The sequence below is a fragment of the Bison bison genome, unplaced genomic scaffold (assembly GCF_000754665.1).
Source record: "Bison bison bison isolate TAMUID 2011002044 unplaced genomic scaffold, Bison_UMD1.0 scf7180017864249, whole genome shotgun sequence".
NCBI lineage: Eukaryota > Metazoa > Chordata > Mammalia > Artiodactyla > Bovidae > Bison > Bison bison.
Genome location: NW_011494821.1, coordinates 174,699 through 186,970, shown reverse-complemented (window position 1 = coordinate 186,970; position 12,272 = coordinate 174,699). Strand labels below are relative to the sequence as shown.

Here is a 12,272-nt window from a genome sequence, read left to right as displayed (position 1 = left end):
GTGCCTTGAGGTGTGGCAAAAAAAAAGTGCTGAGGAAATAGTGGTGAATTGGAAAGACTGATGCTGCAGCTAAAGCTCCAGTACTTTCGCCACCTGATGCAAAGAGCTGACTCATTGGAAAAGACCCTGATGCTGGGAAAGAATGAGGGCAGGAGGAGAAGGGAACGACAGAGGATGAGATGGTTGGATGGCATCACCAACTTGATGAACATGAGTTTGAGCAAACCCTGGGAGACAGTGAAGGACAGGGAAACCTGGCAGGCTGTAGTCCACGGGGTCAAAAAGAGTTGGATATGACTGAGCGACTGAACAACAAGATCCTCCCTGCCCTCACACAACTTACAGTCTAGTAAAGGAGGTAATGTCAACAGAGATACATGATAATAACAGATATAATAAAAGCCATGAAGGAAATGCACAGACTGATGTGATGGAGGAGAGGAGGATTTAGGGGAATAATCTAGAATTAGGCTCTCAGGAAGACACTGCTAGGAGGTGTGTCGAAGTTTATGCTGTGACCTGAAGGATGAGAAGAAGGCAACCAAATGTTGGGATTAGGGAAGAGAGCTCCAGGCACATGAAAAAAATTAGTGCAAAGGCCCTGAGGCAGAAAAGACTGGAAGAAAATACGAACAAGAAGAATGACATAAGCAGGGCCAGACCAGCCAAAGCTTTGGAATCTGGATTTTATCCTAAGAATGATAGGAAGTCTTTGAAGGGTTTTAAAAGGGGAAGTGAGTGATATGGTCTGTTTTATTTTTTTAATAAGCATTTTTTGGGGAGGCTGCTCCTCCTGGCTTGTGGGATCTTAGTTACCTGACCAGGATTGAACCCATACCCTCAGCAGTTAAAGCATGGAGTCCTAACTACTGAAGACCACCAGGGAAATCCCCGATAAATGGTTTCTTTCAAAGCAGTTTTAGGGACTTCCCATGCAGGGGATGCAGAACTAAAAATTCCACATGCTTAGCAGTGTGACCAAAAATAAATAAATATGTAATTATATATACATATATTTGTGTGCTCAGTAGCTCAGTTATGTCTGACTCTATTCGACCCCTTGAACTATAGCCCGCCAGGCTCCTCTGCCCATGGGATTTTCAAGGCAAGAATACTGGAATGGTTGCCATTTCCTTCTCTGGGGGATCTTCCTGACCCAGGGATCTAACCCACATCTCCTGCATCATAAGGGGATTCTTTTACTACTGGGACATCAGGGAAGCCTATATATATAAACAATGTTAGGTTTACAGCAAAATTAAAGAGACAACACAGAGATTTCTCATATACCCTCTGTCCCCAGGCACATACAACCTCCCTTACTTGATTTATGTTTAAAAAATACCACTTGGCTGGTTGCTTTGGGGGAAAAAAATTGGAGGGAGGCAGAGGTGATATGGCGTGGATGAATGAGGATGGAGAGAAGTGACCAGTTTGAAGTATGTTTTGAAAATAGTGTCTGCAGGGTTTGGTGGTGGACTGGACGCGGGAGTGAGAGAAAAGGAATCCAGGAATCTAGGTTTTTAGCTTGAATGTCGGTGGATGATGATGCTATTTATTTCCATGAAAAACCCTGGAAGAGGAACATAGTCAGGAGTTTGGTTTGGAGCTTCTTTGAAACTTCCAAGAAGAGAGCTCAAGCAGGCATTTAGAGGGATGGGTCTGCGGCTCAGGAGAAAGTTGGGGCTGAAGTCAGGCATTTGGAGCCCTGCGCATGGATAGGAATTACAGGCACAGGTCAGGCTGAGCTCCCTATGAAGTAAGTGTTGAGCTCCCTAAACTCACAGGTGAGGAGCTGGTCTCAGAGAAGCTAAGTGACTGGACCAAAGTGGTGCTGAAAACAACTTCTATGTACCAGCGCCGAATCGAGTCTCAGAGACAGACAAGAGTTTTGGGTGAAATAGAAAAGAATTGCTTTATTGCTTTACCAGGCAAAGAGAGGCACACTAGACTCATGCCTCTCAAAATTGTGTATCCAGACCCCAGGAGGAATTAATGAAGAGTTTTTATGGCAGTGGTTCAAGGGTAAGATATGGGTGTGTGTGCACGCCTGGATTGCTTTAATCCTCTCTCAGGTGGTCTCTTAATCTTTTTTTTTCTTTTTGGTCTGGGATCTTAGTTCTCCAACCAGGGATTGAACCCACACCCCCCAGCAGTGGAAACATGGAGTATTAACCATTAGACCACCTGGAAGTCCTTGGTCTCCTAATCTTTTTTTTTTTAATGTGGACCACTTTTAAAGTGTTTGTTGAATTTGTTACAATACTGTTTCTGTTTTACGTGTTTGGGTTTTTTGGCTGCAAGGTATGTGGGATCTTAGCTTCCCAATCAGGGATAGAGCCTATGTCCCCTGCATTGGAAGGTAAATTCTTAACCACTGGACAACCAGGCAAGTTCCTAAATTAATTTTTATTGGAGTATAGTTACTTTACAATGTCATGTTAGTTTCTGCTTGTCGAGCAAAGTGAATCAGCTATACATACACATATATCCCATCTCTTTTGGATTTCCTTCCCATTCAGGTCACCACAGAGCACTGAGTAACATTCCCTGTGCTATATAGTAGGTTCTCGTTGTTGTTCAGTTGTTAAGTTGTGTCCGACTCTTTGAAACCCCATGTACTGCAGCACACCAGGCTTCCCTGTCCTACAGTATCTCCTGGAGTTTCCTCAAATTCATGTCTGTCGCCCCTTTTTCCTCCTGCCCTCATTCTTTCCCAGCATCAGGGTCTTTTCCAGTGAGTTAGCTCTTTGTTTCAGTTGGCCAAAGTACTAGAGCTTCAGCTTCAGCATCAGTCCTTCCAATGAATATTCAGGGTTGATTTCCTTTAGGATTGACTAGTTTGATCTTCTTGCTGCCCAAGGAACTCAAGAGTCTTCTCTAGCATCAATTCTTTGGTGCTCAGCCTTCTTTATGGTCCAACTCTCACAACCATATGTGACTACTGGAAAAACCATCGCTTTGACTGTACTGACCTTTGTTGGCAAAGTGGTGTTTCTGCTTTTTAATATGCTGTCTAGGTTTCTAACTTTCTTTCCAGGGAGCAAGCGTCTTTTAATTTCATGCCTGCGGTCACCATCTGCAGTGACTTCGGAGCCCAAGAAGATAAAATACGTAGTAGTGTATTTACGTCAATCCCAATCTCCCGATTCATTCCACCCCTCTTCCTCCCACCCCCCAACCTTGAGGTATTATTTTCTTGGGTCTAAATCCTTCAAGAAGGGCTCACACGCAGTCAATTTTGCTTTTTTCCCTCTCCTGAGCTCCCAGGCCCTCCCTCACCCTGTTGAAGATCAATCTTTCTCCAGTCTTTCTCCTTAGCTCCAGTGTCTCCCCACCAAAAGAACTGCCAGGCTTCCAGACTAGGTTTGTTCCCATCTTGGTACTCTCTCAGCCCCCATGTGCCCTGCCATCGGCAGCACTGCTCTGCTCTGCAGCTGCCTGGCTACTGCTTCACTCTGGCCACAAAGTGGGCCTCAGTTTCCACCTGGAGAGTGAATGACTGAGCAAATGAATGATCACAGCTAATGCTCTAGAATCATTTGTGATCATCTCACTGAGTTTCCTTCCTCTATGAGCTGGGTCCCTATTCCATCTCCAGCCTGATTCCCTACTCCCTTGGTCCAGTTTTTAAGAAACTTTCTGACTTCTCTCCCTAGCACCTGGGTTCTGCAAGACCTCTGGGAAAGAAGGGTGGGGAGAATTTCTGGGCTTTTCTTTCAGGCCCAGAACCACTCCAGTTTCATTCTTCTCCATCTCCACCCTCTTAGCTTCCAAAGAAGCAAGGTCAAAAATCACAAAATATCCCTTAGGCATCTTCTCAGAGTGCTCTTCTTATCTCATACCAACTGCCACTCATAAACCCATCAGTCACTGATACTGAACTGAGCCAAGGTTATGTATCTGTTAATCTCCTCCTCCAAACTATGGGGCAGGGACCACACTGCTAAACTCACTACCCTTGTATCAGGAGTATCTGGCACTTAATGCTCTCGTGAAGTCGTTCAGTCATGTCTGACTCTTTGCGACCCCATGGACTGTAGCCTACCATGCTCCTCCGTCCGTGGGATTCTCCAGGCAAGAATACTGGAGTGGGTTGCCATTTCCTTCTCCAGGAGATCTTCCCAACCCAGGGATCAAACCCGGGTCTCCCGCATTGTGGGCAGACACTTTACCATCTGAGCCACCAGGGAAGCTCATTAATGGACTCAGTAAATGTTAACTGAATGAATGGATGAGTGAGCAAATGCAGTCAAGGTTTCTGCTCTGATCCCAGCAGCTGAGTGCTACAAAAGTGGGTCCAAGGACCCCCCACCACACACCCTCACAGTAGCATTACCCATTTGCTCATCCTCAAGCTTCATTTGTCATTCCAGATGGTACTAGTGGTAAAGAATCCACCTGCCAATGTAGAAGACATAAGAGATGCAGTTGGATCCTGGGTTGGGAAGATTCCCTGGAAAAGGAAATGGCAACCTACTCCAATATTCTTGCCTGGAGAACCCCATGGACAGAGGAGCCTGGCAGGCTACAGTCCATGGGGTCACACAGAGTTGGACACAACTGAAGTGACTTAGCACACATCCAAAGCTTCATTTGGTGTGTATGACTTTCATGCAACCCTTGAAGGTAGAAGGGACAATAGTCCCTGCCAAGGTCCTCTGATAAGGATAAATTCTCACTGTGAAACATTTGTACCACAGAAAACCCCCACCACTCCCCCGCCAGTTCTGGCCTGGCTTTTCTTTGCATCTGGAAATTCCTTCCATCAGCCGACAATTTATCTTCACATGCAACACAGAATCTGTTCACTAGGACCTGAGATGTATTTTTTAAAGGGCATAAAACAAAGGATGATGGAATACATGATTCATAGCAGTTGCCTCTGGTGTTGGGTTTGGGGTTAGTTTTTTTCTTATTCTTTTCTATAGTTTCCAAAATTTTTTCCGCAATAGATTTGTATTTTTATAATAAAGGAAACTTAACAGTCTTTTTAACCATGTAAAACCATTCCTCTTGATACAACTGGAGACCTTTTCCTTCCAGGTAAAGGAAATGTGTTACAAGGCATAGCTGATTTTGGGACTTGCATGGTGCTCCAGTGGCTAAGACTTCGAATTCCCACTACAGGGGGCCTGGGTTTGATCCCTGGACAGGGAAATAGCTCCCATGTGCCACAATTAAAGACCAAAGATCTCATATGTCACAACTGAGACCCAGGGCAGCCAAATAGATAAATAAATATTGAAAAAAAAAAGGTTTGTCATCAACCCCAGTCCTACCCACCTTTCTAAGCCTAGCTTTGCTGTGAGACTAATGAGCGTGCACCATCTGGCTCTGAGCAAGAATTCTCCCCAAGAATCTTAGAATCCAAGAACCTTTAGTGGATTTCCCCATTCCTGTTTTACTACATTTATCCTTAGGAATGACTTGATTAATGCATTATGTCCTCCAAATACACAGATTGAAGACCTCTTTGACCAACCTTTTGACCTCATCTTCCTCATTCAACTATCCACCAAATTCCATCTATTAGATCTCCAAAAGGTCTCTGGTGCTCATCTTTTCCTCTCAGCCTCACCACCAATGCCTTGATCCAGACCTTTATTCTTGTCCGCTTGGGCTACTGCCAGAGGCCCTTCACTGGTCCCTTGCTTCCAGTCCAGCTCCATTGTTTCCCCTCAAACATAGTAACTTTAATTTTTCAGAGCAGTTATAAGGTTCACATCAAAACTGAGAGGCAGGTATAGAGATTTCACATATACACATGCATCGCCTCCCACATTATCAATATCTCCCATTAGAGAGGCACACTTGTCGTGATTGAAGAACCTACATTGATACATCATTATCACCAAGTCCATAATTTCCACTAGGTTCACTCTTGGTGTCATAAATTCTGTGAGTTTGGGTGAATTTATGATTGTATCTACCACAGTAGTATCATACAAAGTAGTTTCATTGCCCTAAAAATTCTGTGTGTACTGCCTTTTCATCTTGATCTTCTGTCACCCATGGCTGAGACGAGTTTCCTAGAGCACAGCGGCATCAGTGACTGGCACTGTCTCTCCAATACATACCAAAAAAGAGTGTGCTCTTTTGTACAGATGCAAGACTCCATGATCTTGTCCAGGTTTCCCTTCCCCATCTACCTTTCATTTACCATCTCTGCCCTCCATGCCCAACCACTGACACAACTCTCTCTCTTCACCCTGCATGTCTTCCTCCACACTCTTGCTCTCACTGTTCCCATTGTTTGGAATGCACTTTTCCTTTATTTCTACCTTTCCCCCAAATTCCACCCATTTTTCAAAGTCCAATTATTTAAACACTTCTTACCCCAGGAATTCCTAATCCAAACTCTCATTGCTTGTGATCTGAACTACATGACAACTTTCCAAGGGCCTTATTACCTCCAGTCTCTCACCCTTTCAACCCACCTCTTACACCGTTGCTGGACTATCTTGATCTAACACTATTTGAATACATCAGAGCTGCCTTCCCTATATTTTCCTTATGTGTGGTGTGCTGCTAAATGTTTAACAGCCAGCTCAGGGTAAAGGGACCCTGATTTGCAATATCTGCCAACTTCCATGGTATAAATACTTCTGTGGTGCCAACTTTAAGTTACTAATAAGATTTTATTGAACTCAAGAGTTAGTAGGAGATGTGCACAGTTGGTTCTCATATACCTATATAATAGTTTCCCTGCTGGCCCAGTGGTAAAGAATCCACCTGCCAGTGCGGGAGACATGGATTCAATCCTTGGATCAGGAAGATCCCCTGGAGAAGGAAACAGCAACCCACTCCAGTATTCTTGCTGGGAAAATTCCAGGGACGGAGGAGCCCGGTGGGCTACAGTCCATGGTGTTGCAAAAGAATTGGCCACGACTTGGTGACTAAAGACACATGCCTATATAATCAATCTTCACCACACCATTGGTTCCCATTTACAACTCTTCATTGACATTCTTTAAAATACTCTTTGTACTATACTTGCAGCTCTTCGTAAACCTAAAATTATTTCGAAATAGAACTTTAAAAAAGCCTACCAAAAATGTCTACCACAACAGATTTAGACTCATTCGACAAACTTCTTTCTCAGCAAAATGTGGGTACTCTCTAAACTGTTACCCTCTGAGAAAGGAATGAGGGAATAATGAATGCAATTAATTGCCAAGACATCCTCCAAAGCCAATGAAAGTCTATAGAAGGAATTCCTTTGCAGTCAAGTGGTTAGGACTCTGCCCTCTCACTGCCGAGGACCCTGGGTTCAATCCCTGGTAGGGAACTAAAATTCCACAAGCCATGTAGTGAGGCAAAAAAAAAAAAAAAGTCTATATAAGGGTAACTGGAGAGTTTTTCAAGAATATTTGAATTCTAAACTCGGTTAGTGGGTGTAATCATAAGACAGTGGGAAAGGAATGTGAATGTCATTAAGACAAGATAGAATCTGACCAACTGTATTTTGAATCAGTTCTCAAAATCAGTTCTTGTCTTCTGTGTGGACTGAAGACAATACTCAGTGTGCAAATCAGGAAAAAAAAAAAGGCCAGAAAGATTGTCTAATAATTTTCAGGGCAGTTTCAATCCTAGATTATTACTGTTCCAGGATTCTTTCCAAAGGTGAGACAGGTAGGCCTCTTCTACACTGAAGACAAAAGCACTATGGTCTTCGAGCTGTCATGAAGTAAATGCAGTTAATTCCTTTACTTTGATTTCAAGATTCCTTGACTAGGTTTTTTCTTTCCACTTATATTTTCTTACAGAGAGGATGAACAGATGGATCAGCCAACACAGATGTTCTGTTGTCCTTGACCAATTCAATTCATTTAGAAAGAAGTTGATATGCCGTTTCTTTGTCAATTTTTTGTGAGTCCACTTGGTTTCAGTCAGGTATACCTTCACTCAATGTTAAATTTACAATGTACCAAATATTTGCCAGGCACAGTTCTAGGAGCTGGGGGCACAATGGTAAACAAAATCAGCCAGACCCCTGTCCTTATATATGTTATATTCTAATGGAGAAGACCAGGCATTAATAAAGTAATCACACAAATAAATGGATTTGTGGGAACCAACAATCTGGGGTAAATGCTATAATGTTTGCTCTGTGAATATATAACACAGGAAGTTGGCTTAGTCTGGTAGGTCAGGAAAGTGCTCCCTAAAGAAGTGACTTGATTGGCAAAATAAAATTCTGGGGCTTACAAAGCAGAGGACTGTACCCTGGGCTGTGGTAATTCCATAGATGCAATGCCAGTGTGGTCTCCCAGATACAGATTGTCTCATCACTCTACAATACTGTGCAATATTCTGCCCTTCTCTTTCTCTGAGTGTGTATGTCTTAGCCTTCCATAAAAATTATTTGTGCCCCTTCTATTTTGAATGGGAATTCTTGAGAGCTGTCATCACTCAGCCCCCTTTAAAATCATGGAGCTTGTGACTTAGGTCATCTAGGACTCTTCACCAACGTCTCAGAGAAGTAAACCAATTAAGAACAAAGATGATATTACATTTTTTTTGGCCACCCTATGCAGCTTGTGGGAATCTTAGTTTCCTGACCAGGGATCAAACCTGAATAGCCAGGGAATTCCCAACAGTACATTTTTATTTTTAAAAAATAATTTTGTATATTTATTTCAAGTATTTATTTTTGGTGGTGTTGGGTCTTCATTGCTCCTGGGGCTTTCTCTAGTTGCAGTGAGCGGGGACTATTTTTTGCTGTGGTGTGTGGGCTTATTGCAGTATCCTCCCTTATGGTGGAGCACAGGCTCTAGAGCGGGGAGGCTTCAGTAATTGCAGCACACTGGCTCAGTAGTTGTGGTGCCCCGGCTTAGCTGTCCCACAGCATGTGGGATCTTCCTGGACCAGGGATCAAACCCATGTCTCCTATATTGGCAGGCATGTTCTTAACCACTAAGCCACCAGGGAAGCCCCTGAACAATACATTTTTAAAGTAACAGCTTTATCAAGATGTAATTCACATACCATACAATTTAATTATTTAAAATGTACAATTCAATTTTTTTCAATATCTGGAGGGCAAGGATCACTTCAATTTTAGAACGTTTTCATCACACCAAAAGACACCCTCTGCTCCTTTCCTTATAGTCATTAGTAATCTCTCTCCATGTCTTCATTTCCCCCTAGGCACCAGGCAACCACAGTCTATCAAATTTTGTCTCTATGGATTTGCCTATTCTGGACATTTCATGTAAACGGAATAATACATTACTGTATGTGGTCTTTTGTGACTTTTATTTAGCATATGTTTCATAGTTATGCCATGGTGTAGTGTGTACCCAGTACATCATTCCTTTTCTTTTTCCCTCTCTTTAAAAAAAAAATTATTTTATTTTTGATTACTCTGGGTCTTCGTTGTTGCACACAGGCTTTCTCTAGTTGTGGTGAGCAGGGGCTACTCTTCATGGTGGCCTGTGAGCTTCTCTTTGCATTGGCTGCTTCCTGTGGAGCACAGGCTCTAGGCAAGTGGACTTCAGTAGTTGCAGCAGGCAGGCTCAGTAGTTGAGGTGTACAGGCTTTATTTGCTCCTCAGTATGTGGAATCTTCCTGGACCAAGAACAAACCTGTGTCCCATGCATTCGCAAGTGGATTCTTATCCATTGTATTGCCATGGAAGTCCTTCATTCTTTTTTATTGTTGAATAATATTTCATTGTATGGACATACCATATTTTATTCATTCCTTCATCAGTTAATGGACTTTGAGTAGTTTCTACTTTTTGGCTATTATGAACATCTGTGTACAAGAGTTTTAAAACTGAGGTGAATTCACATTTTTAAATAAACAGCTCAGTGGTGTTCACTGCATTCAAATTCACGGGTTGTACAACCACCACCTCTATCTAATTCCAAAGCACTTCATCATTCTAAAACCCCATGACCATTAAGCAGTTACTGACCACCAGTCTGCTTTTTGTTTCTTTGAATTTACCTATTCTGCATATCTCACATCAGTGGAATCATATGTGATGCTTTTGTTTGGCTTCTTTTACTTGTTAACATCTTCAAAATTCATGTGGTTATAGCATACATTTATACTTCATTCTTTTGTGTGATTAATATTCTATTACATGTATGCACCACAGTTTGTTTATTCATTCATCTGTTGACGGATATTTGCGTTGTTTCCACCTTTTTACTACTACTGAATAGCGCTAAGTACTTTCCTGCAATGATTTGAGTACCTGTTCTTAATTTGGGGGTAATATACCTAGGAGTGGAATTCTTGGGTCATATGGACATCTTTGAGAAGAGCAGGAATTGGACTTTTAAACAATGCCTCCAGGAAATTTGTTTTTTTTCCCCAAAGGAAACGGCAGAAATTTCAGAAAATTGAGTGGGAGGATTTGGGGGTGATAGTACAATGTGCTACGTAAATGTATTAATTCAAGCTAGTGTTCGTAGTGGAGAAGGCAATGGCACCCCACTCCAGTACTCTTGCCTGGAAAATCGCATGGACAGAGGAGCCTGGTGGGCTGCAGTCCATGGGGTCGCTAAGAGACACGACTGAGCGACTTCACTTTCATGCATTGGAGAAGGAAATGGCAACTCACTCCAGTTGTTCTTGTCTGGAGAATCCCAGGGACGGGGGAGCCTGGTGGGCTGCCGTTTGTGGGGTCGCACAGAGTCGGACACGACTGAAGCGACGCAGCAGCAGCAGCAGTGTTCGTAGTGCACATCTACCGTGTCACATCTTAAATAAGAACCAGATTCAGGATTTTGGATTCCAAGCCCAGCTATTTAGTTGCTTGTCTTGTTCCACAATATTGTCCACCAGTCTACGGAAGCAAGCAAGGTAGCCACGAAGGTAGTGCTGAAAACCTAGAAACTAGAGGTAGACGACTACAAATTTTCGGGAAAAGCAGCAGCTTTCTTCCCTAGAACGAAGACCAGAGAAATTCATTGCGAGTTTCTGGTTTCATGGTCACCTCTTATGAAAGGGAACATCAGTGGAATTCGATATACCACACTTTATAGAGAATTCTTTTCTAAGGGTGTGTGCGTGCGTGTGAGAGTCGCTCAGTCGTGTCCGACTCTTTGCGACCCCATGGACTATAGCCTGCCAGGCTCCTCTGTCCATGGAATTCTCCAGGCAACAATACTGGAGTGGGTTACCATTTCTTTCTCCATTTTCTTAGGGTGCTCGTAGACAATTGTTTGGAGACCGCAAAGGACAGCTAAGGGAAAAGAGAAATGCCATGTAAATCTTATTCCAGGATTCAGGAGAATTGCCTCTATGGAAGCCAAAGGGACCAATACGGTCTAAGAATTTTAACAAGATGGTGGCTGGGACGGGGCCGCTCTATCTTTCCGGGTGAAACTCTATGGCAGAGTAGAGGCGCACAGTTTTAGAGAAGTGAAGCTGAGATGGGTGGTAACTCGACCACACTAGCGCGCGGGGAAGAGTGAAGCGGAAAGAGCTCTCTCGCGCATGTCTGGAACGGGGGAGTAGGGGGAGAGGGATGGGTTTTGCGACAAGGGGCCCACCCCACAGTACAAGTTTTCTGAAACGTGTGAGTCTTTCAAGTCCAGCTAAAGTCGAGGTGGGGCGTTTCCTAAGACGCATGCGTTCTAGACAAGACCAGCGATACAGTGGCGTGGTCTTTTCAACGCCTGGCGTACAGACGACGTCTGAGGTGGAAGGGGCGTTCAGCATTCCCAACACGCATGCGCCTTGAGGACGGGGCGTTTCCTTCAGAGGGTGTGGAGTGTAGGACTCTTTATCGCGCAGGCGCAAGGATTGTCCGGTAGGGCTGGTGGTCTAACACGGGGAGGGCAGAGGAGGTAGAAGGGATTAAAAAACCGGATGCGCCTGCGCGTTGCCTACTGGTGGGACGAACTTAGGATTTGTGAGGGGCGGGTTCACGTATGCGCGTCATTGGATGGGTAGGTGGGAGGGAGGGTGGAGAGCAGGGAGTATCTGTGCGCTTGCGCAGTGCGGGGGTGGAGGGCGGAGGAGATAGATAGCACGCTTGCGCGGCTGTCACAGGGCTGCTTGGTTGGTCAGTGGGGAGTCGGCGCCTGCGTACTAAGACCCGTGTGCAGCAGCGGCGGCGGCGGTAGAGGCGGCGGCGGCGGCGGCGGCGGCAGCGGCAGTGGGCTCGGAGGCAGCGGTTGGGCTCGCGGCGAGCGGACGGGGTCGAGTCAGTGCGTTCGCGCGAGGTGAGAGCGGGCAGCGCGCGCGTGCGCGGAACCTTGACTTGGGCCTGGGAGTGGAGATGGAACTGCGCGAGGGGCGGGGAGGGG

General features: G+C 44.5%; 2 protein-coding genes across 3 annotated transcripts in view; one reads left to right on the top strand and one right to left on the bottom strand.

Moving 5' to 3' along the window:
* YBX2 (Y box binding protein 2) overlaps positions 1-12,272 on the bottom strand; it is a 25,802-nt gene that overhangs the window by 13,051 nt on the left and 479 nt on the right. The gene's annotated exons all lie outside the window — the stretch shown is intronic.
* EIF5A (eukaryotic translation initiation factor 5A) overlaps positions 11,675-12,272 on the top strand; it is a 4,572-nt gene continuing 3,974 nt past the window's right edge. The window contains exon 1 of one of the 2 annotated variants that reach the window (XM_010847337.1): positions 11,675-11,773. The gene's annotated coding sequence lies outside the window, so the exon portion shown is untranslated. Of the gene's footprint in view, positions 11,774-11,943; positions 12,189-12,272 lie in introns of those variants that run through there. The other variant, XM_010847336.1, reaches the window with a different exon arrangement.